Below are 22,005 nucleotides of genomic sequence, written 5' to 3'. Positions count from 1 at the left end.
TTGAATTTAATCAAATGCTTTTTCTGCATCTTCTGAGATAGTCCTATAGTTTTTTGTCTTCCTCTTGTTAATGTGATGTATCATACTGACTGATTTGTGAATATTTAACCACTTTTGCATCCCAGACACCTGATCATGGGGAATGATCCTTTTACAGTATTATTGAATTCAACGTGCCAACATTTTGTTGAGGATTTTTGCATCTATGTTCATCATGGATAGACCGGTAATTTTCCCTTTTTGTCATGTTTTTGGCTTTGATAACAGTGTAATGCTTTGTAGAATGAATCTGTAAATTTTTCTTCCTCTTTTATTTTTTGGGATAGTTCAACAAGAACAGACATGAACTCTTCTTTAAATGTTTGGTAGAATTCACCTGTGAAGCTGTCTGGTTCTGGACTTTCATTTGTTGGGAGTCTTTTGTTTTTTGTTTTAAAATACCAATTCAGTTTTATTACTAGTAATTGGTCTGTTCATATTTCCTATTTCTTCCTGATTCCATTTTGAAAGACTGTATGTTTCTAGGAATTTATCCATTTCTTTTAGGTGGTCCAATTTGTTGTCATAAAATTTCTTTTAGTATTCTCTCGCAATTCTTCATATTCCTGTGGTGTCAGTTGCTATTTTTCCTCCTTCATTTCTGATTTTACTTATTTGACTCCTCTCTCTTTTTTTCTTGATGAGTTTGGCTAAAGGTTTATCAATTTTGCTTATCTTTTATAGAACTAGCTCTTGATTTATCTTTTCTTTCTTTTTTTAGTTTCTATTTCATTTATTTCTGCTCTGATCTTTATAATTTCCTTCCTTCTATTAATCTTGGGTTCTGTTTGTTATTTTTCTAGTTCCTTTAGTTATAAGGTAGATTGCTCATCTGAGATTTTTTCCTGTTTCCTGAAATAGGCTTGTATCATTTAAACTTCCTTCTTAGAACTGCTTTTGCTGCCCTCCAAAGATTTTGGATTGTTGTATTTTCATTTTCACTTGACTCTATGTATTTTTTTTCCCTCTTTGATTTCTTCATTGACCCATTTGTTGTTTAGATGTTGTTTAGCCTCCCGTATTCGTGTTTTTTCCAGATTTTTTCCTTATAATTGATTTCTAGTTTCATGCCATTGTGGTTAGAAAAGACGCTTGATCTGACCTCAGTCTTATTAAATTTATTGAGATTTGTTTTGTGGTCTAACATGTGATCTATCTTGGAGAATGTTACAGTGCACCTGAATGTGCACTAGAATGTTCTGTATACATCTGTTAAGTCCATCTAATGTGTCATTCAAAGCAGTCATTTCTTTATTGAATAAACTGTTTGCTGATGATTATCCATTGGGGTGTTAAAATTCTCTATTATTATATTACTATCATTTTCTCCCTTTATGTTTGTTAATATTTGCTTTATGTATTTAGGTGCTCCTTTGTTGGGTGCATAGTTATCTACAATTGTTACATCATCTTGTTGGATGGATTCCTTTATCATTATGTAATGCCTTTCTTTGCCTTCTGCTACAGTTTTTGTTTTAAAGTCTGTTCAGTCTGCCCTGCTATCTTGGCTTTTTTTTTTTTTCTTCTGTTTGCATGGAATATCTTTTTCAATCCCTTTACTTTCAGTCTGTCTTTAGGTCTGAAGTGAGTCTACTGTAGGTAGCATATAGCTCAGTCTTGTTTTCTTAATCCATCGTCATCCATTCTTCTGATTGGAGCACTTAGTCCATTTACATTTAAAGTCATTACTGATAGGTATGTACTTGACATTTTGTTCACTGTTTCAATAGTTCTTCTCTGTTTCTTTCTTTTGCTCTCTTCCCTTGTGGGAATATTATGCTTGGATTCCTTTCTCTTTACTTTTTCTATATCTATTATAGGTTTTGGTTTTTTTTAAAGATTTTATTTATTTATTTGACAGAGAGAGGGAGAGAGCACAACCAGGAGGAAAGGCAGAGGGAGAGGGAGAAGCAGGCTCCTCACTGAGCAGGAAGTCTGATGAGGAATTTGATCCTAGAACTCTGGGATCATGACCAGAGCCAAAGGCAGACACTTAATCCACTGAGCCATCCAGCACCCTATTATAGGTTTTTTATTTGTAGTTACCATTTGAGTCACATATAACATCCTATGTGTAAAGCAGTCTATATTAAATTGATGATCATTTAAGTTCAAACACATTCTAAAATCACTAAATTTTTACTCCTCCACCATGTTTTATGTACATGTCATATTTTATATCTTTTTAATTTGCATATTCCCTAATTTTTGTAGAAATAATTCATTTTACTACTTTTATGTTTAATCTCCATACTGACTTTATAAGTAATTAATCTACCACTATTACTATATATTTCCTTTTACCTCTAAAATTCTTTCCTTCCATAATTTTCTTATTTCTAGTTATGGCCTTTTCTTTCCACTTAAAGAATTCCTTTTAACATATCTTGTCAGACTCGCTCAGTGGTGATGAACACTTTTGTTTGTATAGGAAACTAGTTATCTCTCCTTCGATTCTGAATGATAGCCTTCCCTGGTAGAGTATTCTTGGTTGTAGGCTTTTTCCTTTCAGGACTTGAATTATATCATGCTGCTCTCTTCTGGTCTGCAAAATTTCTGTTGAAAAATCAGCCAAGAACACTAGAGGGTTTCTCTTGTATGTAACTTTCCTTTTCTCCTGCTGCTTTTAAGATCCCCTTTTTATCATTACTTTTAGCCACTGTAATCATTATGTGTCTTGGTGTGGACCTCTTTGAATTCATCTCGTTAGGGAATATCTGTGCTTCCTAGTGTCTGTTTCCTTCCCCAGATTAGGAAAATCTTCAGTTTTTATTACTTCAAATAAGTTTTCTGGTCTCCTGTCTATGTCTTCTCCATCTGAAATCCCTGTAATGTGAATGGTATTACACTTGATGATGTCACAGAGTTCTCTTAACCTTTTCTCATTTTTATTATTTCTATTTCTTTTTGCTGTTCAGCATGGTTGCTCTCCATAATCCTTGTTCCAGATTGCTGATCTGTTCTGCATCCTCTAATCTGTTGCTAATTCCCTCTAGAGTAATTTCTCATTTAAGGTCTGAATTCTTCAGCTCTGACTGGCTTTTTTTTTTTTTTTTTTGTATTTTCTATCTCTTTATTGAAGTTCTGAATTCACCCACTCTTTTCTCAATCCAGGGACTATCTTTATGACAGTAACTTTGTTTTTTTTGGTTTTTTTTTTTTAATTTTTTATTTATTTATGATAGTCAGAGAGAGAGAGAGAGGCAGAGACATAGGCAGAGGGAGAAGCAGGCTCCATGCACTGAGAGCCTGACGTGGGATTCGATCCCGGGTCTCCAAGATCGCGCCCTGGGCCAAAGGCAGGCGCCAAACCGCTGCGCCACCCAGGGATCCCTTTATGACAGTAACTTTGAACGCCACCTCTGTTTCATTTAGCTCATATCCCGTGACTTTGTCTTGTTTTTAAATTTGAGACATATTCCTTTGTCTCATTTTGTCTAACTCTCTGCATTTGTTTCTATGTACTAAGTAGGTCAGCTACATCTCCTGGTCCTGGAAGTAGTGGCCTTGTCTAACAGAGGTCTTGTGATGCCCAGTAGTGCAATCCCCCCTGGTCCCCAGAACTAGGTATCTAAAGTGGCCCCTGCGTGGACTGAATGTTTCCTCCTGTTAAGGCTGAGCTGCTTTTGGCCTAATTGGCTGCAATGACTTCCTATGTCCACTGTGGGTACACTGCACAGGGTTTTCTCCCTGACTGTTGAGAGGCTTGGCTATAGGCTCATTGGTGGACAGGGCTGGCACTCAGCCTGTCTGCAGTTAGCTTCTCTACCCCAGCTGCAGGCACACTGAAGGTCAGGGCTTGCTCTCTTGAGCAGCTGGCTAAGAGTCCGGCTGCAGGAACTATGGGCCTTTGGGTATGTGGGGGTTTCTCCCTCCTTCCTAAGGCAGCAGTCACTTTGAAAAAGCACGAGTCCCAGCTAGGGCTGCCTATTAGGCATGATGAAGCAGTAGCCACTTTGGAGGGATCCCTGCTAAAGTAGATAGGCTGGGTGGGACAGGTCTGCAGGAGAATACCAGGGTGGGGCTCATGGTGCTAGCAAGGTAGAGGGATAGTGTCAGAACTGGTTGGCTCCTACAAGTGTCTGGTTATCTAGGCTGAAGAAGGCCTAGAAAAATGGTGCCTGCTAGCATTTTTGTTTACATAGAAATCCCCTGCAGATCCCCACTCCTCTGGCACACATTCTGCGATTAGTCAATAAACCTCCTTCAGGTATATCCCTGGCACTTTCAAACTGCCACTGCTGTGCTATGTCTCAGACTAAGTTATTTAATGTGCTGGCTCTCGAAAGGCAAGAACTCTGTTTCCTATCACCTTTTGGTTCTCCCAGAGTTAAGCCTCCTGATTTTTGAACCCAGATATTATGGGGATTTATCTGCCCAGTGTGGGTCCTCAGGGCTAGTGTGGAGTCTGAACCCCCTTGCTTATGTCATCCCTCCTGTTTGCAGTGAGTTGTGCCAAGGGTTTGGTTCCTAACCGCATTTCTACCCCTCCTACCCTTTTTGATGTGGCCTCCTCTGTACAGTTAGTTGTGGAATATATGTTCTGCCAATCTTCAAGTTGTTTTCAGAGTTAGCTGCATAATGTAGCTGTTGCTTCAATGTGTCTGCAGGACAAGGTAGGCTCGGGATTCTATTCTCACCTTTCCCAAAAGGTTTGTGTTCATGTTTTAGTGACAGAAGTTCTATGCACATTTTTCTCAAACAATGAAAAGGAAGGACTCCTGATACATTTTAAACTTTTTGTACTATTATAGGAGAATTTTGCATGTTTGCACTTAGAATCCTTCATATCCCTCCACTCATTCCATTTTTAAAAAAAGATTTATTGATCTATTTCAGAGAGAGAGCATGCATGTATGTGAGTGGGGGAGGGACAGAGGGAGAGAATCTTCAAGCAGAGTCCCCACTGAGCTCAGAGCCTGACATGGGGCTTGATCTCACAACCCAGGTGACCATGACCTGAGGTGAAACCAAGACTCAGATGCTTAACTGACTGAGCCCCCCCCACCAGGCAACCCCATTCATTATATCTTAACAGTGGTCAAGAAAGGAATATCGATATGGACAATATGAACAATAAAGCTGCCCTGACATCTATAAAATTGTGAAGTATCAAGTAGGGAATTAAAGACCACCTCAGTAAATCTCCAAATATTTTAAGGACATATACAGATCCAACTCCTCCTTTTTAAGTTTCCCCACCCTCCAATCCTTGCTGACTCTTTTCTCCCAACTCCTACCATATTTATCTCTATTACTCATTCTTGCCCTTCATCACATACTACCATGCACTGTACTCCAAATGCTTCATGTTTACATGTGTCATTTCCAAGATAAAACAATTTTCCTATAAACAGGGACCATACTTTATACTGATATTGTATCCCACATACCATATTCTGTGCCTAACAGAGTTATCCACAAACAGTTAATTCTCATAAGTACTGATTTGTCTAAGAAGTAATTTTAGGATAAATTTTAAAAACTTGCATCAACATATGTGATTCATACATTAGGAAACTGTACAAAATAAAAACATGAATTGGTTCAAGAAGCATTTACCTGAAGTCAAAATGAAGTTAACACTGGTAAAAAATAAAAATAATAATAAAAATTAAAAAGACATCTGAAATGGGAGGGTGGGAATAGGTTATGAGAAGCTCCAAATCTTCTGTCATGGAGTTCAGACCTCTGTGGGCAGCAAGAAGTCGTAGGTGATTTTTAAAGAGGGAAAGTCAGTGAGTCTATTCATTCATTCATTCATTCATTCATTCATTCATTCATTCAATAAATAAATACATATTCACTGAGCATCCCGAGTGCCAGACACTTTCCCAGGTACTGGCAGTACCTCAGCGACCAGAGGAAACACTAACTCCTGAGCTTATGTCACAAGGAAGACAATAAACAAGCAAGCAACACATATAGGATGTCAGGTGATAAAATCTTTGGAGAAAAAGAAGGAAAGGAAAGGAGTGGGACACATGAGAGGGAAGGCGGTCCCTGCACTCCATGGGGTGTCAGGGAAGGTCTCCCTTAAGGCGTGGGAGAGAGCCTGAGGCTAATGTGATAGAGCTACTCCTTACTGTGTGTCCCATGGATTTTCCTGCCTGTTCCCACAGAGCAGGCAGGCCGTACAAGCATATTGACAGCCAGAACGCCATTCAAAGATTCCAGTTCTCTTTCACACTCTGGGTTCTGGGCCTCTTCCTCCCCCTATTTCTCTCAGCTACCCCACCCCATCTAGATGCATTTCTGACACCATGGGGATTCTCAAACTTCAGGCTGGGTGACAGAACCATCTCAACCTCTCATCTTCCTCTGCCCACTTCCCTGAGCCTGGCATCTGCAGCCTGGCTTCTTTTTTTTAAGATTTTATTTATTTATTCATGAGAGACACACGGAGAGAGGCAGAGACATAGGCAGAGGGAGAAGCAGGCTCTCTGTGGGGAGCCCAATGTGGGACTCGATCCCAGGACCCCAGGATCATGACCTGAGCCAAAGGCAGACGCTCAACCACTGAGCCACCCAGGGATCCCTCCAGCCTGGCTTCTGAAGCTGGGGCCTCCCTTGGGCCTTTTCCTGGTTCCTCAAAATGTGGCCTCCTTCCCAGGATGCATTCTCAGTAGCAGGTAGGAAGTCAGTTCCGACTCTCTTTCTGATTTCCTTCCCATCTGAATAACCTCTTCCAGAAACAGGCTGCTGGCAAGGATGGCAACAGTAGCAGCAGCTGAGGCCACTGTGGGGGTCTCCACGAGCAAGAGACCAGGGTCAGAGAGGAGCATTGTGTAGGTGCATGTGTGCACACATGGGTGTACATGGAAATAGGTAATTAGGCATGCATGTGTATGTGCGTGCCCAGGTCTGTACAAGAACGATGTGAAAAAGGGGTGTGAGCAAGCAAGCAGAAGAATCTCAGAGAACAAGCAAGAAGAAGGGAGTGCTCACAGAGAGAAAGAAATGCAAATATGTGCCAAAAGAGGGAAAGTAAAAGGGGCCCAAAAGGAAACTCCACAGAGTATCAAGACACAAGGATAAAAGCGTGTAACAGGGAGGTACTAGTGTTAAAATCCCAAAATATTGGTAAAATGGCGGGAGACCAGAAAAAAAAAATCTGTCTACAACGTAATATGAAAGAGGCAAGACTGACACAAAATTTGAACTAATAAAATTCTAATTTTGTGCTTCCTCTAAGCGTTTATTTCCCGCAACAAAGCTAACGTGGCAAAAATCACTAGGAAACAAATGACAGAACCTTTCTAAAGATGATGTTTGGAAAGAAAAAAAAAAAACTAGACATTCTACAAATTCAGTTGCTTGCCTTACAACAGGCAAAAAGGAAAGGCTCTTGGGTAAGACCGCCGTGGTACACAGCTAAGATAATGATCCTGGATGGTCTGGCCAAACTACAGGCAAAACAAACCAAAACTAAACAGGAAAACAAGAATGCTCACATGGACAGACGCAAGTAAATAGGCGGCACTGTGTAAACACGCCCTGGCCCTCCCCATGATGTTCAGGGTCTTCCGGGCAGCCCCTTGACCAGGGAAAGGAGGCAAGGCCCTTCCTCCTGTGATAAGTGCCCCTACTGCACTCTGCTCTTTCCTCTGACTCGCATTTTCTGTTAACCTTCCTCTTGGAATCCTTTGACGATGACTCACGCAGCAACAGGGCTAGTCAGCAATACCACAGCCCTCCATAGTAGACGCTGTGTAGGAGGCAAGCAGCTCCGTGGAGTGTAGTGGGTACCAGTTTTTTCCTTTCTCTGTTCAGGGAGGATTTGCTTTTCAGCCACATTTCCCTCAAAACACAGCCCTGACAGGAGATGCTTACTACACAGATTTCTAAACGATGAAATGATCTGACTTTGGCTATGTGGTCATAATGAAACTAAAAACACTAAGATGAAAAAACAAGAGTGTGATCATCACACCTACAAAAAACAACTTTATACTTGGGTGAAATCATGAGATCAGAAAAAAAATGCTCAAACTAATATTTTCCAACCTTTCACTAACAGCTAGGGCTAAAACCACATGTTGTGAAGGTCTTGCACTGTGTTATTATTAGAAGTCACAATTCTATTGATACTGATGAGTCATTTGTATCGGCGGAAACCAAGAACTTCCATCAACATCATGTTACACACAGTCACTGTGGCTTGGTTTTTTCTTTATTACTGGTCAAAGCTGCTTTACAATGCTTACTGAAGCTAAAAAAAAAAAAAAAAAAAAAAAAAAAGGAGAACTCCTCAAGGATGTGCAAAGCTTTCCTTCCCCACCTGATCTCAAGTTATTCCCCCTTCTCAGGATGGTTTAGGTTGATCTGATCAACTTGTATCTGCAAAAGGAAGTTTATTTAGAAACCTCAAAAAAGTAACATTTCACACTTTCTGATGAAAATAAGCAGAACTGAACTCCAAAAACAAACAGTGAAACCATCTTTGAAAATACATGCCAGATTTAAAATGACTGAGGTCAGGTTGTTGTGTGTGTGTGTGTGTGTGTATATATATATATATATATATATATATATATATATATATATATAACCTTAATAACATGCAACAGATATAAACAAACTCTGTCATCACTTGAGGGGTTGAACCACACAAAACCGTGTCAGGCCAGCCACTGAGCACCCACTCTCTTACCTCCCCCCTGAAGGCACAACACTCCTCACGGTGGGAGAAGTAGGTCAGGTTTCATTTACACTAAGTAAACCTATGTTAAAGGTTTATGAAAGTTCTTTCTAGCGCGAGGGAAAAAAATAATAGCATCTATCTTTTCCCTTAATATCATCCCCTTACCCTTCTTCCCTTAAAGAATCCCAGAAAACTAAAATGAAGGGGAAAAAAGCCATTCTCCTGAGGGACTCCCAGAAATGCCATGATTCTTAGGCAGCCTCTACAAAGGTAGGAATATGCCCAACAGCCTACCCTACAATGCAAAGGATATGACTGGCTGTTGGAAGAAGGGAACCCAGCTCAGCAATGACTACAGATCTGAAAATAGCCTGCCAGCCGCTCAACGGCCCGGGTGCTCTCCAAGGACAGCACTGGTACTGTGGGCAGTTTACAGTGCGGCCAGCTGAGTGCCGCAACAGCTGCATGAGTCAGCAAGCGCTTCTGGTAGGAAACTGCTGACATGCTAAATTACTCTTGCATACATAAGGTGCACACACCTACCCAGCAAAAATCAAAACAAGGTACATGCAAATTAGCAAACAGGAACCTCTCTACCCTTGCAGTTCTATTTTCCAAGGTTACACCAAAAATATAAATAATCTATATGCCACTGCTCAAAAAGTAGCAACGACTAATAATAATTAATAGTGGTAATAAACAAACAACTCACTGTCGGTGTTGTGATGTGTGGAACAGCTGCATTCAAATCTCACAAGCCAGTTAATTTTAACTGGTTTTAATTTTAACTGGATTTAACTGCTTTTCCTCCCTTCTGAAAAATCAAAATAGTTGCCATATTGACCACAAAAAACTGGTAACAGACAAGCACAGTTCCTGTTTTTCAGAGGGGACTTACTTTCAAACCCACAATATCAAGATGCTTAACATAAGTGGAAATTTAAAATCTACTGTTTGATGTGGGAGACTTAAACCTGTACGCTAATTCAGATCCCACAAACGTTGTAGGGTAATTACATCTCAGGTTTGTCCTACACGTCTTTCATCTCTCTTCTCTCATTTAATACAAGACCCAAAAATCTACAGGAAACCTGGTGGTCTGGAACTTGGAACACATTTTTCCATAGAGACAATGTCATGCCAGTGAGATGGTGTTCCAGAATAGTCCATGGAACTGTCTTGAATGTAAAATACGAGTGAGAGGTTAAATTTGCAATTTAGAAAGAGAAAGTAATACTGTAACAATAGTTCCAAAACCAATTAAAAACAAACAAACCACCTTCTTGATTGACTACTTTTGAGGAAGCATCTAATAAGAGGAAGATAAGGGGACAGTCTTTCTAAATAAGATTTTTGGACTTTGTCTTTCGTTTCACTTTGGTTCTTTTAACATGGTTTAAATGATTAATTTCACTTTAAAATGCAAGGCACTCTCTTACTTTGGCATAACATATCTTTAGAAAAATCTTTATCAGTTGTGAGCACCGATTTTTTTTTCTTCAAAAAAGAATGAACAAGAGTTGGAAGAGAAAATAGAAGAAAGGCTACAAAAAGGGGATACTAGTGAATGAGGAAGAGAAGGAAATGGAGTTATGGAGAAAAGAAGGCATTAGGGTATAACTAAACTCTGAAGACAGAGGAAAGGTAGGAATTAGAGAAAGGTCCCCCACAGTGCAGTGTACTCCCAGAGAGGGGTACTCTTCGCCCAGCAAAGGAAGAACAAGTCCAGCAGGACAGTTCCATAGATTGGCACTAGATGGCACCATCAACTCAACATAGCATGGTTGCTGGAGGAGGTTACCTTGGGGGAGGGGTACCAGGCAAGGCAGTGCAACTCCATGACTGAGTATTTAGCAAGCAACATGTCTACCTAAAATAAGCATGGTTTCATTAGTCAATCAACTTCTCCAAACATCCAGATGTCATTACCCTGCTAGTAGCATAGGACAGTTTTTAAATATATCAACTCAATTCTTAGTAATAAAGTAGGGTCAGGAAGCAGCTGAGTGGGGTCCATTGCTTTTTTTGCCTCCTAAAATGCAACATTTAGGGATAATAGAGTATTTTGGGTTAACTGCTACTGAATGACAAACATTCCTAATTATAAACCAAGTGGCTTTCCCCTGAAGCTCTGTTTAAATGTCAAATAACACACCATCTTGTTACACAGGTTTATGTAATCGGATCTAGTATTTGGCAGGAGGAAGGTGATGTTCACTAACAAACGTATTTATTTATTTATTCGTTCATTCATTCATTCGAGACACAAAGAAAGAGGGGCAGAGACACAGAGGTAGAAGCAGGTTCCTCACAGGGAGTCTGATGTGGGACTTGATCCCAGATCCTGGGATCACACTCAACCACTGAACCAGCAACCCAGGTGTCCCTGACAAATGTATTATAACATTAAAAATCATTGGTCCTTTATAGTTTTAATATTACAGTGGTTTTTATCCTCTAATCTGCTTATCTATATTCTCTATCGAGGATTGACTTATAAACAGCCCTCTCTCCACTCAGAGATGTCCTCCAACCAGCTTAAAAGCATGTGAAATCTTAACCATTTCCATCTACAGAATTTCACTTCTTTGGCTTTGTCTCCTATTAATATGCTGATGCTTCAGAAAGAAGTAATGGTACCAGGTATGCTATTATTTATACCATAGTAAAACTGGTTTCATAAAATCCCTTTCTGAGGTTGGTTCTGAAAGGGAACAAGAAGACTAGTTAAGGGTACTGGTGGCTGCAAAGCAGCATAGGATGGAGTCAGAAGGTTGGAAAGAGGACTGTGGAAGAACTGACAGCAAACCTTGCCTGGCTTTACAACTGCAGAAAGGATCATCATCCCTGACACTGATCTTCCCAAGGAGATATATGAAAAGTAAGGGTTAACTCTAAGTATGTCTGCATTTTCCACTTGCTGAATGGGTAATAATATCTTTATAGTTAATTTCATTTTTTTTCACAGTTTGACTCTTCAGGGCTCATTCATTTGCATAATATGGAATCTTGAACCCATATAGATATTCTACAAATCAATGCAAGTAATTCTCACACAAAATCAGCAGCTTTAATTTAAGCTCATCATTGTTTGCATAGAAATCTTTATGCACTCATCTGCTTGATTTTTTTAATCACTTAAAACCTCCAACAGTGACACACTAAGCATCTCCTCACTTAGCCATCTCCAAAATTTGAACTAAATACTGAAAAATAAGCACAATACATTCATACGCTAGATCATTTTCCAAATTGAGCTTCAAATGTATGCTTGATGTTCCAGCGGCTCCCAAGAATGATGCCTCTTGACTAAGGAAGACAAGTTGGATGACCATCCCAGGGCAGAGCTGAGTCAGCATTCTCAACAGTGACCCTGCTAACTGGGGTGATCAGGTCACTGCCAAACCAACTGCCTAGCTGAGTCCTTTAAAACCATTCAAATCCCCAGTTGAGAGTTGCAACATGCTAATCTGGCAAGATAATCTCTTCCTGAAATTGACTAGAATGAGAGCAAAGGTTACCTGCTTTTATCTGCTACTAGTAGCTAATATTTCTAATTAGGAGCTCTAACGGATTTGGTTCTAGATGAAAATCTTCCACCTGGGTAGAAAGAAACCTATTATAGAAATGGTTTCTAAAAAAAAAAAAAAAAAGAAAGAAATGGTTTCTTTCACCCTTCCTATATCAAGAAAGAAAGAAAGAAAAAAGAAAAGAAAGAAAAGAAAAGAAAAGAAAAGAAAAGAAAAGAAAAGAAAAGAAAAGAAAAGAAAAAAGAAAGAGAGAGAGAGAGAAAGAAAGAAAGAATGAAAGAAAGAGAAAGAAAAGCTAAAAACAAAGTCATCACTTAACAAAAGGCAGAAGCTTGAACTGTAAGAAAATCCTGGGGACAGAGCCATGGGATTCATGTTCTTTGTCTAGTTCTTCTCTTGTCTTTAGATCACCACTGTGCTCTCTGATCCCCAAATGGACCATTAGACCTGAGGAATGAAATTATTAGAAAGTGAATCATATGAAACACAAAACTAACATTCACTGAAGTTCCCTGACACATTATTTTTCTATTTTATCTTTCAAATAGGCATCAACAAAATAATCCAATATTTCAGAGTGAGTTGGCCTATACTTCCACTTCTGAGAACTTTTGCTAGAGAGCAAAAAATAAAAGTAGGGGAGAGGGGGAGGGGGCAAAATAGCATAGGTGGTTAAGAGAACAGGCTCTAGCCTCAGACACCTAGTTTCCAATACCAGCTCTACCTCTCATTAGCTGGGTGACATTTGTACCTCAGCTTCTAATGATCACACCTAGCTCTGGATTGTTAAAAGGATTTAATGAGTTAATATGAGTAACACAAATAGGAAGCTCCCAACATAGGTTAGCTATCATCAAAGAAAAAGAATTTTAGCATACAGTACGGTAATATGTTTTAAAAAGATACTGTTGGGGCACCTGCGTGGCTCAGTCAGTCTATGGAGGCACCAATTCTTGGTTTTGGCTCAGGTCATGATCTCAAGAGATCTCAGATCAAGACCCAAGTTGGGCTTTGCGCTCAGCAGGGAGTTTGCTTATGTATTCTCTCTCTCCCTCTGCCTCTGCCTCTCCCCCCACTTGTACACTCTTTCTCTAAAACAAATATTTTTAAAAATGCTTTAAATTAAAATAAATAGATACTGTCAAAATTTCTAAATTGTGCTAAGGATAGTCTAAATAATCCTTCTTGGTCTACAGAGGCTGGAAACTTGCTCTGAGCTAATAAGCAGGGGTTTCACACAGAAGCTGGCCTCACATTTTCACTAAAGACCCCTGCCTAGGTCACACACATACCAGCCAACTGAGAGGGATGTCTGAGTAACTTCTAATCATTTTAATGTCAGAATGACCCAAAGTGACACCTGGGTGGCTCACCAGTTGAGTGTCTGCCTTTGGCTCAGGGCGTGATCCTGGGGTCCCAGGATCCAGTCCCCCACATTGGGTTCCCCACATCATGGAGCCTGCTTCTCCCTCTGCCTGTGTCTCTGCCTCCCTGTGTCTCTCGAGAATAAATAAATAAAATCTTAAAAAAAAAAAAAAAAAGAATGACTCAAAGTATGTTCAAAATAAAAATGCCACCTTGAATTTTTTTCCAAGTATGAAAACAAACCACATTCTTGGCAATTAACAATTCTGTTTTTATCAGGTTCTAAAGACACAAGTAAATAAATCAATTCTGGACTCTGTATACAGGAACCATTATTTGCCAAAATGGCCCCAAGGGTTATATCATGGTTTATGCAATACTCCAAAGGGCCAAAGATAGTAGTGAATTAATAGGATTAGGAGGCTATGAGGAAATGGCAAGCCCGAAATTTCAGCTTGGCCCTGATGGCATTTCACTCCATAATTCCTCAGGGAGGGCTACCCCAACTTCCTAATCTGGTGAAATCCCCCAATGACACCCTCTGCTGCATGGAATACCTTTCCTTCACAGAACATGTAGTGGGTGATCTGTCACTACCTAATTAATGTCATCTCTCCTACTTTTTTAAGATTTATTTATTTTAGAAAGAGAGAAAGCATGTGCATGTGTATGCGTGCGCGCGCACACACACACACACACACAGGGAAGGGGCAGAAGGAGAGGGAATGAATCTCAAGCTGGCTCCCCGCTGAGCAAGGAGCCTGATGCTGGCTGACCTCACCACCTTGAGATCATGACCTGAAGGAAATCAAGAGTTGGATGCTTAACCTACTGAGCCACCCAGGTGCCCTGTCATCTCCCCTATTTGACGCCATTCTTCACTAGAACAGGGAACCAGGAGTGCATTTGCTCCCCATAAGCCTCTGATCACCTAACACCATGAACTCTTGGCCTGTTTAGTTGCATCTAAGTGGTTTTGTTGATCAAGAAAATACAGAATGGGAAGAAAATAAAAACTGCCAATCATGTGTGACTCCCGGGATACCAAGGAGACTTGCTAAGTACCCACCTTCACCTTGCTTTCCTACTTATAGAATAGGGATAACCACTCCGGGCTCTCCCAACTTTAAACTCCAAAGTCACAATCTAATAAGCCTTCTGAGTGACACTCATGCAGAGTCCTGAGGGAACTCCTGAAGCATCTGTGGAAAATGACAGGAGAGAAAGAAGAGAGGGTAAGTGCAAGACTAGAATTGACGGAGGACCTGGACACTCAAAAAGATTTCTTCTGAAACGAACCTGGAGTTTGTCATACGCTAGCTGTAGACTCGGGGACAAAGGAAAACAATTATGAGAAGAATGGGAGTGCTGGACAGTGGATATTTAAATGCTTGGGAAGGGGAAGATAAAACTGACACAAAGATAGGAGGGAGCTAGCAACCAAGCGCCAGCTCTTAGGGATATCAGCAGTGCGTCCTACAGCCTTTGGGAGATGAACAAAAAGGTCAGGGAGGGGAAATGACATATCTCAGAACCAAAGGACAATTGATTATCAGGCTAAGAACAAAAGAGAAGTTAACCAGGGGAATATGCTGAAGAAATGATGATTATGAAGTCACTGGGGGAAGACTGAGAGACATTTTGGCTGTAATTCCAATGACTAGAATGACTAGAGTACGTGAAATGCTTTCAGATTGGGGAGATTTATTATTTTGGAAAAAAATAGCTCAAGGAAAAACAAAGGCAAAATTCCTGCCTCCTGTGAAGTAGTGCCACTAGGAGGACAAGGTTCAATTTCCATATTCTTTAAAAAAAGAAATGGTCCTTGAAAAGGACAGAGCAGTGATTTCTGAGGATACTTCCAGCTTTAGGGAAACTGAGCAGCATGCTGATGGTAAGATTAGGTTTCAGTTTTAGGTAGACATTTGAAATTAGCAGGAAACAAACAAACAAACAAAAAAGACAAAAAAGTAAAAGGAAAAACACTGAATTGGCAAGAAAACTACTTTTCTATGAAATGTATTAGACCAAAAGAAAAAAATGTTGGGGGTAATCTCTCTGAATTTACAAAATGTTTAGTTCACAGCAGGTTTCAGTTTGGACTTGAACGATTTGTAAATATTTACATAAAATTTAAAGATGGGCCAGAACTAGGTCACTGCCACTGACAAAACAAGAGCAATTTTTTGTCATTCCCAAGGACTTAGTGCTGCTTTGCCCAATGGGGCTCCAGCTAAGCCAGAAGTTTATCTTCTTTTCCCCTCAAATGCAAATTTTTACAACCAGCCTTGGCTTCTGATCTTTTAGTGCCTCTGGTAGGGTCCTATGTCACTGGAGCTTCTTTAACATTCAGTTAGGAAAAGCAGAGGAGGGACGCCTGGGTGGCTCAGCGGTTGAGCATCTGCCTTTGGCTCAGGGTGTGATCCCATGGTTCCCGGATCGAGTCCCACATCTGGCTTCCTGCATGGAGCCTGCTTCTCCCTCTGCCTATGTCTCTTCCTGCCTCTTTCTCTCTGTCTCTCATGAATAAACAAATAAAATCCTAAAAAAAAAAAAAAAAAGGAAAAGCAGAGGAACAGGGAGGCAAATGCAGTTCTTGTTGTATACACACAGATTTTGACAAAGTCGTTACATCCGGAATTGTTCTCTGTTCCTTGTATGTGAGAGCAGGAACCATGTCCTCTGTTTACTACGGTCCCCACCTCACACCTGGTCATTGACTTATGGCTGGACTGTGTAAGATAGGATGGGGAATAACCTTCAGATAGTCAAGAAAACACACTGCATCCAGATGAAATTCTTTGCAACATAAAATGAGAAAATGCCTCCTCTGTAGAGTGGGCACAATGCTTATTTCACAGGGCTGCTTTGAGGAGTCAATGAGATATAAGGGGTAAAGGAGGTAACTCTGTTCCTGGCATATAATGAGAGCTCAATAAATCACAGCTATTATTTTAGTGGGTGTTCTCCAATGTCAAATTCTCATGTAGGTCCTCAGGCATCACACAACCAAGTTACCCCGTCTGGTCAATAACAACTAAATAGAGCACAGGTTATTCAAAAGCAATGGGTTATTTACCTGCAAGAGGACTACATGGTGCCCATGGCATTAAGCATTTGGCCTTTCATGTCGCATTCTCTATCAAAAAGAAAGTTATCAATTCCTGAGCGGGACTCAGTGTTGATTTCAAATTCTGTTTTTCTTGCATCTTTCAACTTTTTGGAAAGCTATAACCATTTACTTGGTGGAGACTCATAAATCATCTATTATGTGCCAGGCCTTTAGAAAATAGCCAGATACAGAAATATTTTCTTAAAAGATTTTATTTATTTATTCATGAGAGACAGAAAGAGAGAGAGAGAGGCAGAGACATAGGTGGAGGGAGAAGCAGGCTCCTCGCAAGGAGCCCGATGCGGGACTCGATCCGGGATCCTGGGATCAGGACCTGAGCCAAAGGCAGACGCTCAACCGCTGAGCCATCCAGGCGTCCCCAGATACAGAAATATTAAAACAACACGATGTTTTAGCCAGTTCAGTGGTAGAAGACAGGCTGCCTGCAGGTCAGCTCTAGCTATTGTGCACATTCTTATTCAACATTCAAAAATGTTAAGCTGATATTTAAAATCAGAGATTCTACAGAAGAGTCCAGATACCCAGCTTCTCTTGGATAAATCCGACGACATGGTAACACAAAGCCAGCATTCCCTCCCATTCCTACCTGGCTTCAGGGGACAAGAAGAAGCTGAGACAAAGTAGCGGTTGCCTGCCCCTCTATGCTATGCCCTCCTCCTCACCAGGAGAGTGAAAAATGAAAATGAAGGGCTCTGACTTCAAGAATTATTCAGGATTTCAAGATGATTAACAACAGAAGATTCAACCAAGTGTGAGATCCTTCTGAGCAGGGGAGGAGGGTGCAACAGAGCAAGCACATGCCCACAAAGCTAGTCCCACACCACACTCCCTCAGCAAAACAGGAAGGGTATTTATTTCTCCAAGTATTCCGTCATTCATTCGGCAATGAAGCCTGCATTTACAACAAGCCAGATACCATACCCCCTGAAATCTGAGGTACAAAAGGTAGGGGAGTGAAAGCCCCACACAGCTGAGCTAGAGAGCCTCTAGGATCTCTCTCCTCCCTTGTTAAGGCTGGATCCAAACCAGAGACACTAAGCGTGAGTTAATCCAAGTAAAATTAAACCGCTCCCAACAATATAGATTGGCCTGAGCCCTTTTGTTGGCATCACAGGAGCCCCGATCATACATTCTGAGGAACAGCTCACAAGCACTAATGAATAAGTCCCGACGGCTGTGCAGACAGCGGGCCCAGAAGTGAAGGGCTGGCCTAGGAGAGATTTGAACATGAACCTGACCATCTGGCTCTCTGCGACTCACTTTGATCACAAAATGAATTGCAACAAATTGAAGAGCACATGGCTAGAGTTAATTGTCTCATCTGTAATCTGAACCTACTTTTAAGCAGTTATTATTACCCTCTATCAGGTGGAAACGTTTCCTACCATCACTGCAAAGTGCATTTCCTGATGAACTGTAATGGATCATTAAATTCCATATCTGAATAACAATACTTTGCACTTATGCAGTGCCTTTCATCCAGGGATTTCAAGGCAGTTTGCAAATAATTAAGCCCCTCACACAGCAGCCAGAGGTGAGCGACTGTGAGGGACTTGCCTGAAGACACTGAGTCAAAGGCATGATTCAACAGAAAGAGAATAAATGGTTTCCTCCCAGGCATTAGTGATACTGAAAAGTGAATTGGGGTGGGGGGGAGGAGGGGGTTGTTCGGATTCCCTCCCTCCCCGTCTGCCTCTGCCCTTCTTCTCTAGGGCAGATCCTGCCATGCAACCTACAAGGAGCAGAAAAGTAACAAACAAGGGTATTTATAATTTAGCTAGGAGTTCAGAAACACACGTATGAGGAGAATGCTTTTCCCTCTAATCCTGGCATATACAGAACGAACTGACATTTCAATCCACCTGCAGAATCGACAGATACCAGAGGAATTAACACACTTAAGATTACCAAATGTCAAGCCTAAACCCTTCCAAAATCCAAAAATGAAAATACTGCTCTGCATAAATAAAGTGTGTTCTAACAAAAGTACTTTATTCCATGGTGGCATATTCCATTTTGGGGGAACCCCACACACACACACACACACACACCAGACACACACACACACTTCCGAATGGCATTCGAAGTTTCGGGAACAGCAAATAGGACAGAATTGGGCAATCGATGTATTTTCTGAACCAGAACACTGGAAGGGAAAAACCTCTCAGCCACCACAAGTTTTGCGGTGAAATTATAAACTCCTGAAAAACGGAATCTATAATGGAAACGCTGACAGACCTTTCACTGGAGCAGTTTGAGCGCAACACTGTAATTTAGCAATCTCTCTTACAGACTAAAGACTAATTCTAACAAGATGTCATTTTGACTCACGTTTATTACTACCTGCAAGAATGAAAAATGCCATTTACTCGGGAGCTGCCAGGGAACCAGGGTGGGGCAAATCTCACATCTGAAGCAAGACGCCCGCTGCCTCACCAAAATAGCCCTCTCCCCCACCATCCCCCCCCAAAAGAGTGGCAGCCTTTCACGCTCAGCTCCCTTCATGTCAGCCAGGGCTTCGCAGCCCGACATGCCTTTCCTACATGCTACATTTTAATGATCTGAGCAAACCGTTATCAGAGTTAACATCTCTGATTTTACTCTTAAACAGACAAAAGCAAAAATATCTCATTAGGCATCATCTCCGCCAAGGTTCCCACTAGGCAGAAAAGGATCTTTATTCTAAAGTAATTGCCCTTTTGGAGTGAAAGCGGCTCAACAGATGCAATGTGCACACCGAGCGCCTCTGCAGCACCAGACGGTGAAGGTGCAACGCCAGGACCGCCGCGTCTCGCCACCCGCGGGCCCGCGGGGCGTCTGCGGCTCAGCACGGGGTGCGGGGGGGGGTGCGGGGGGGGTGCGGGGGGGCGCCCTCGTCCCTCCCCTTTCTCGGGGCCACGGCTCGCAGCGACCGCGGGGACCCGGCGCAAGAGCTTGCGAGGCGCGCCTTCTCCGGCCACAGACAAAACCATCCGGGCAGCGTCTACACCGGAACTTCCCCCCAAGTTGTCAAACTCGCCTACACGCCAGAGGGTGCTGGGGATACCCCGCGCGTCCCCAAGCCCCGAAGCCCAGGGGGCGCGGCCCCTTCGCAGGCAGCCGCTCGGCGCGCCTCCTCCCACGGCTCGAGGGCCCGCAAGCCGTCCGCCAGCCCGCGGTGGCCCAGATGCTCACTCGAGGCCCCTCCGCGGGCGGCCGGGGTAGCCGTGAGCGCCGCCCGCCGCCCTCTCCGGCCGAGCCCCCGCCCGAGGGCCGAGGGCCACGGGGCCACCACGGGGCGCCCCGGCGTGGGGGGCGGGGGGGCGTCTCCGGGCAAACTCCTGCTCTAGGTGGAGCTTGCAGACCCAGGTGTGGGGACGAAGAAGAGGGCGTGTGCGCGTTGCACTCCGATTTCATGCACGCTCTCGGGGGGAGGAAGGTGCGGGGCTTCCCGGCCTGACGGGCGAGCCCCGGGCTGGAGCCGCCGGGGCGCAGTCGGACAGCGCGGCCGCCGGCCGGCGGGGAGTCCCACCCATTGCTCCGCGCGGTCCGCGCTGCGCCCCCCCCCCCGGCTTGCCTCTCCCCGGGACCCTAAACTTGGGCTTGGGGGCCGCGCCGGTCGCGGAGGTCCCGGTGCCCAACGGCGGCGCCTGACAGCTGAGCGCGAAGGCGCGGCGGCCGCAGTCCCTGCAGAGCAGCCCCGGGCGCGGACGCCGCGGGCAGGGAGAGGCCGCCGGGCCGGGCCGGGCTCCGGGGCCGGGGGCCGGGGGCCGGGCCGAGGGTCTGACAGCGGCTCCGGCTCGCGCGCCTCCCCCAGCCCGCCCTCCCCACGCCTGACTTCTTACCCTCTGCTCCTCCTCCCCCTGCTGTTCCAAAACACCCGTCGACGCGAGCAAAATACAATGCCGCGTCGCCCGCCGTAAACAGCCCGGCGAGAGCGCACAGGCGGCGCGGCGCGGCGCGGCTCCCACCCCCTTCCCGTTCCTAGAAAATGCCATAAAAACGGGCAGGGCGCGCTCGGCGGGCGGCTGCGCGCCGGCGGCCGCGACTCCCCTCCGCGCGCGCTTTCCCCGCCGGCCCCGCGCCCCGCGCCCCCGCGCCCCCCGCACACTTGCCCCCGCCGCGCCGCGCCGCCCCGCCCCGCCCCGCGCCGCGCCCGCCGGGGCCCGGGACCCGGCGCCGGGGACTCACCTCGCCCGAGAACTTTGCGTCCTTTTCCGCCTCCTCTTCCCAGCGTCTTCCCAGCCTGCGGCCGCCCCCCCGCCCCGAGGGAGCCGGCGCGGTGGGCGGTTCGGGGGTCACCGAAAGCTCACCGAGAGGACGCGCATCACATGGCAGCTGGTTCCCAGCCCCCGAGTGTGCCGGGGAGGGGGAGGGGAGGGGAAGGGTCGAGGGAGGCCGGGCGGCCGCGGAGTGGGCAGGCGGGGTGGCGAGGCGGCGGCGGGCGCTCACGTTCGCGCTGCTGCGGCCGCAGCCCGGGCGTGCACGGTCGCTGCTGCTGCTGCTGCTGCTGCTCCGGCGGCGGCGGCGGCGGCGGCGGCGGCTCGGCGCTGTTTGCTCCGCGCCGCGCGGCTCGCGCTCTCCCCGGAACGCCCACACTCTCAATCGCTACATTGTTGACATTCGGCGCTGACGTCACCCGCTCCCCATTCACAATAACTTTACGGGAGCCGGGCAGCGCACCTCCCCGGCCGCTGGGGCGCCGTACGCCCGGCGACTAGCGTAAGCCGCTCCGCGAATGGCGCTCCGGGGGCTGGGGCGGGGGCGGGGGCGGGGGCGGGGGCGCGCGCTCGGCCGGCTCGCGGGAGGGGGCGCGCCTCGGCCGCCGCTGCGCTCCCCGCTTTGTGCAGCCGCGCGCCGCGGACGACCCCCGGCTCCCGGCCGGCCTGAGCGCCTGGCTGGGGCCGGCCTTGTTCGGGACTCGCCAGGGCCCCCCGAAAGGCGACGGTGCGGGGGCGCTGCCGGCGGTAGGGGTGGCAGTGGCACGTGGGGAGGGCTGCAGAGCCCAGGGCCCCAGCGCGGGCAGAGGAACCGAGACCTGGGGCTCCTGGGTCGTCCGGCGTTTCCCAGGAGGGGCGGGAAAAGATGCTCCGCGGGCCCCCACCCAGCCGACCGGGCCCCCTCGTGAGTGGGGGCGGGGCAAGGAAGAGCAGCTTCCGACCCACCCGCTGCGCTGACGTTTGAAGGCTTCACCCCCGGGGCCTCCTGAGCGAGCCTGTAGGCCCCCACGACTTGTTCGAGAAGGGGCGAGAGCAATTGCGAAGTGTAAAGGAAGAGCCTGGCTCTGGGCCCCAGCCCCAACCCCTACTGTGTTC

The 22,005-nt window shown here is 45.0% G+C and overlaps 1 protein-coding gene across 4 annotated transcripts in view; it reads right to left on the bottom strand.

The window, feature by feature from the left end:
- BACH2 (BTB domain and CNC homolog 2) overlaps positions 1-21,165 on the bottom strand; it is a 359,456-nt gene extending 338,291 nt beyond the window's left edge. For all 4 annotated transcript variants that reach the window (XM_072832052.1, XM_072832049.1, XM_072832054.1 and 1 more), the window contains exon 1: positions 20,882-21,165. The gene's annotated coding sequence lies outside the window, so the exon portion shown is untranslated. The remainder of the gene's footprint in view (positions 1-20,881) is intronic.
- Between the last annotated feature and the right edge of the window lie 840 nt (positions 21,166-22,005).

Source organism: Canis lupus, chromosome 7 (genome assembly GCF_048164855.1).
Source record: "Canis lupus baileyi chromosome 7, mCanLup2.hap1, whole genome shotgun sequence".
Taxonomy (NCBI): domain Eukaryota; kingdom Metazoa; phylum Chordata; class Mammalia; order Carnivora; family Canidae; genus Canis; species Canis lupus.
Note: the sequence above shows the minus strand (reverse complement) of the source record. Positions and strands in the feature narration are given on the sequence as shown.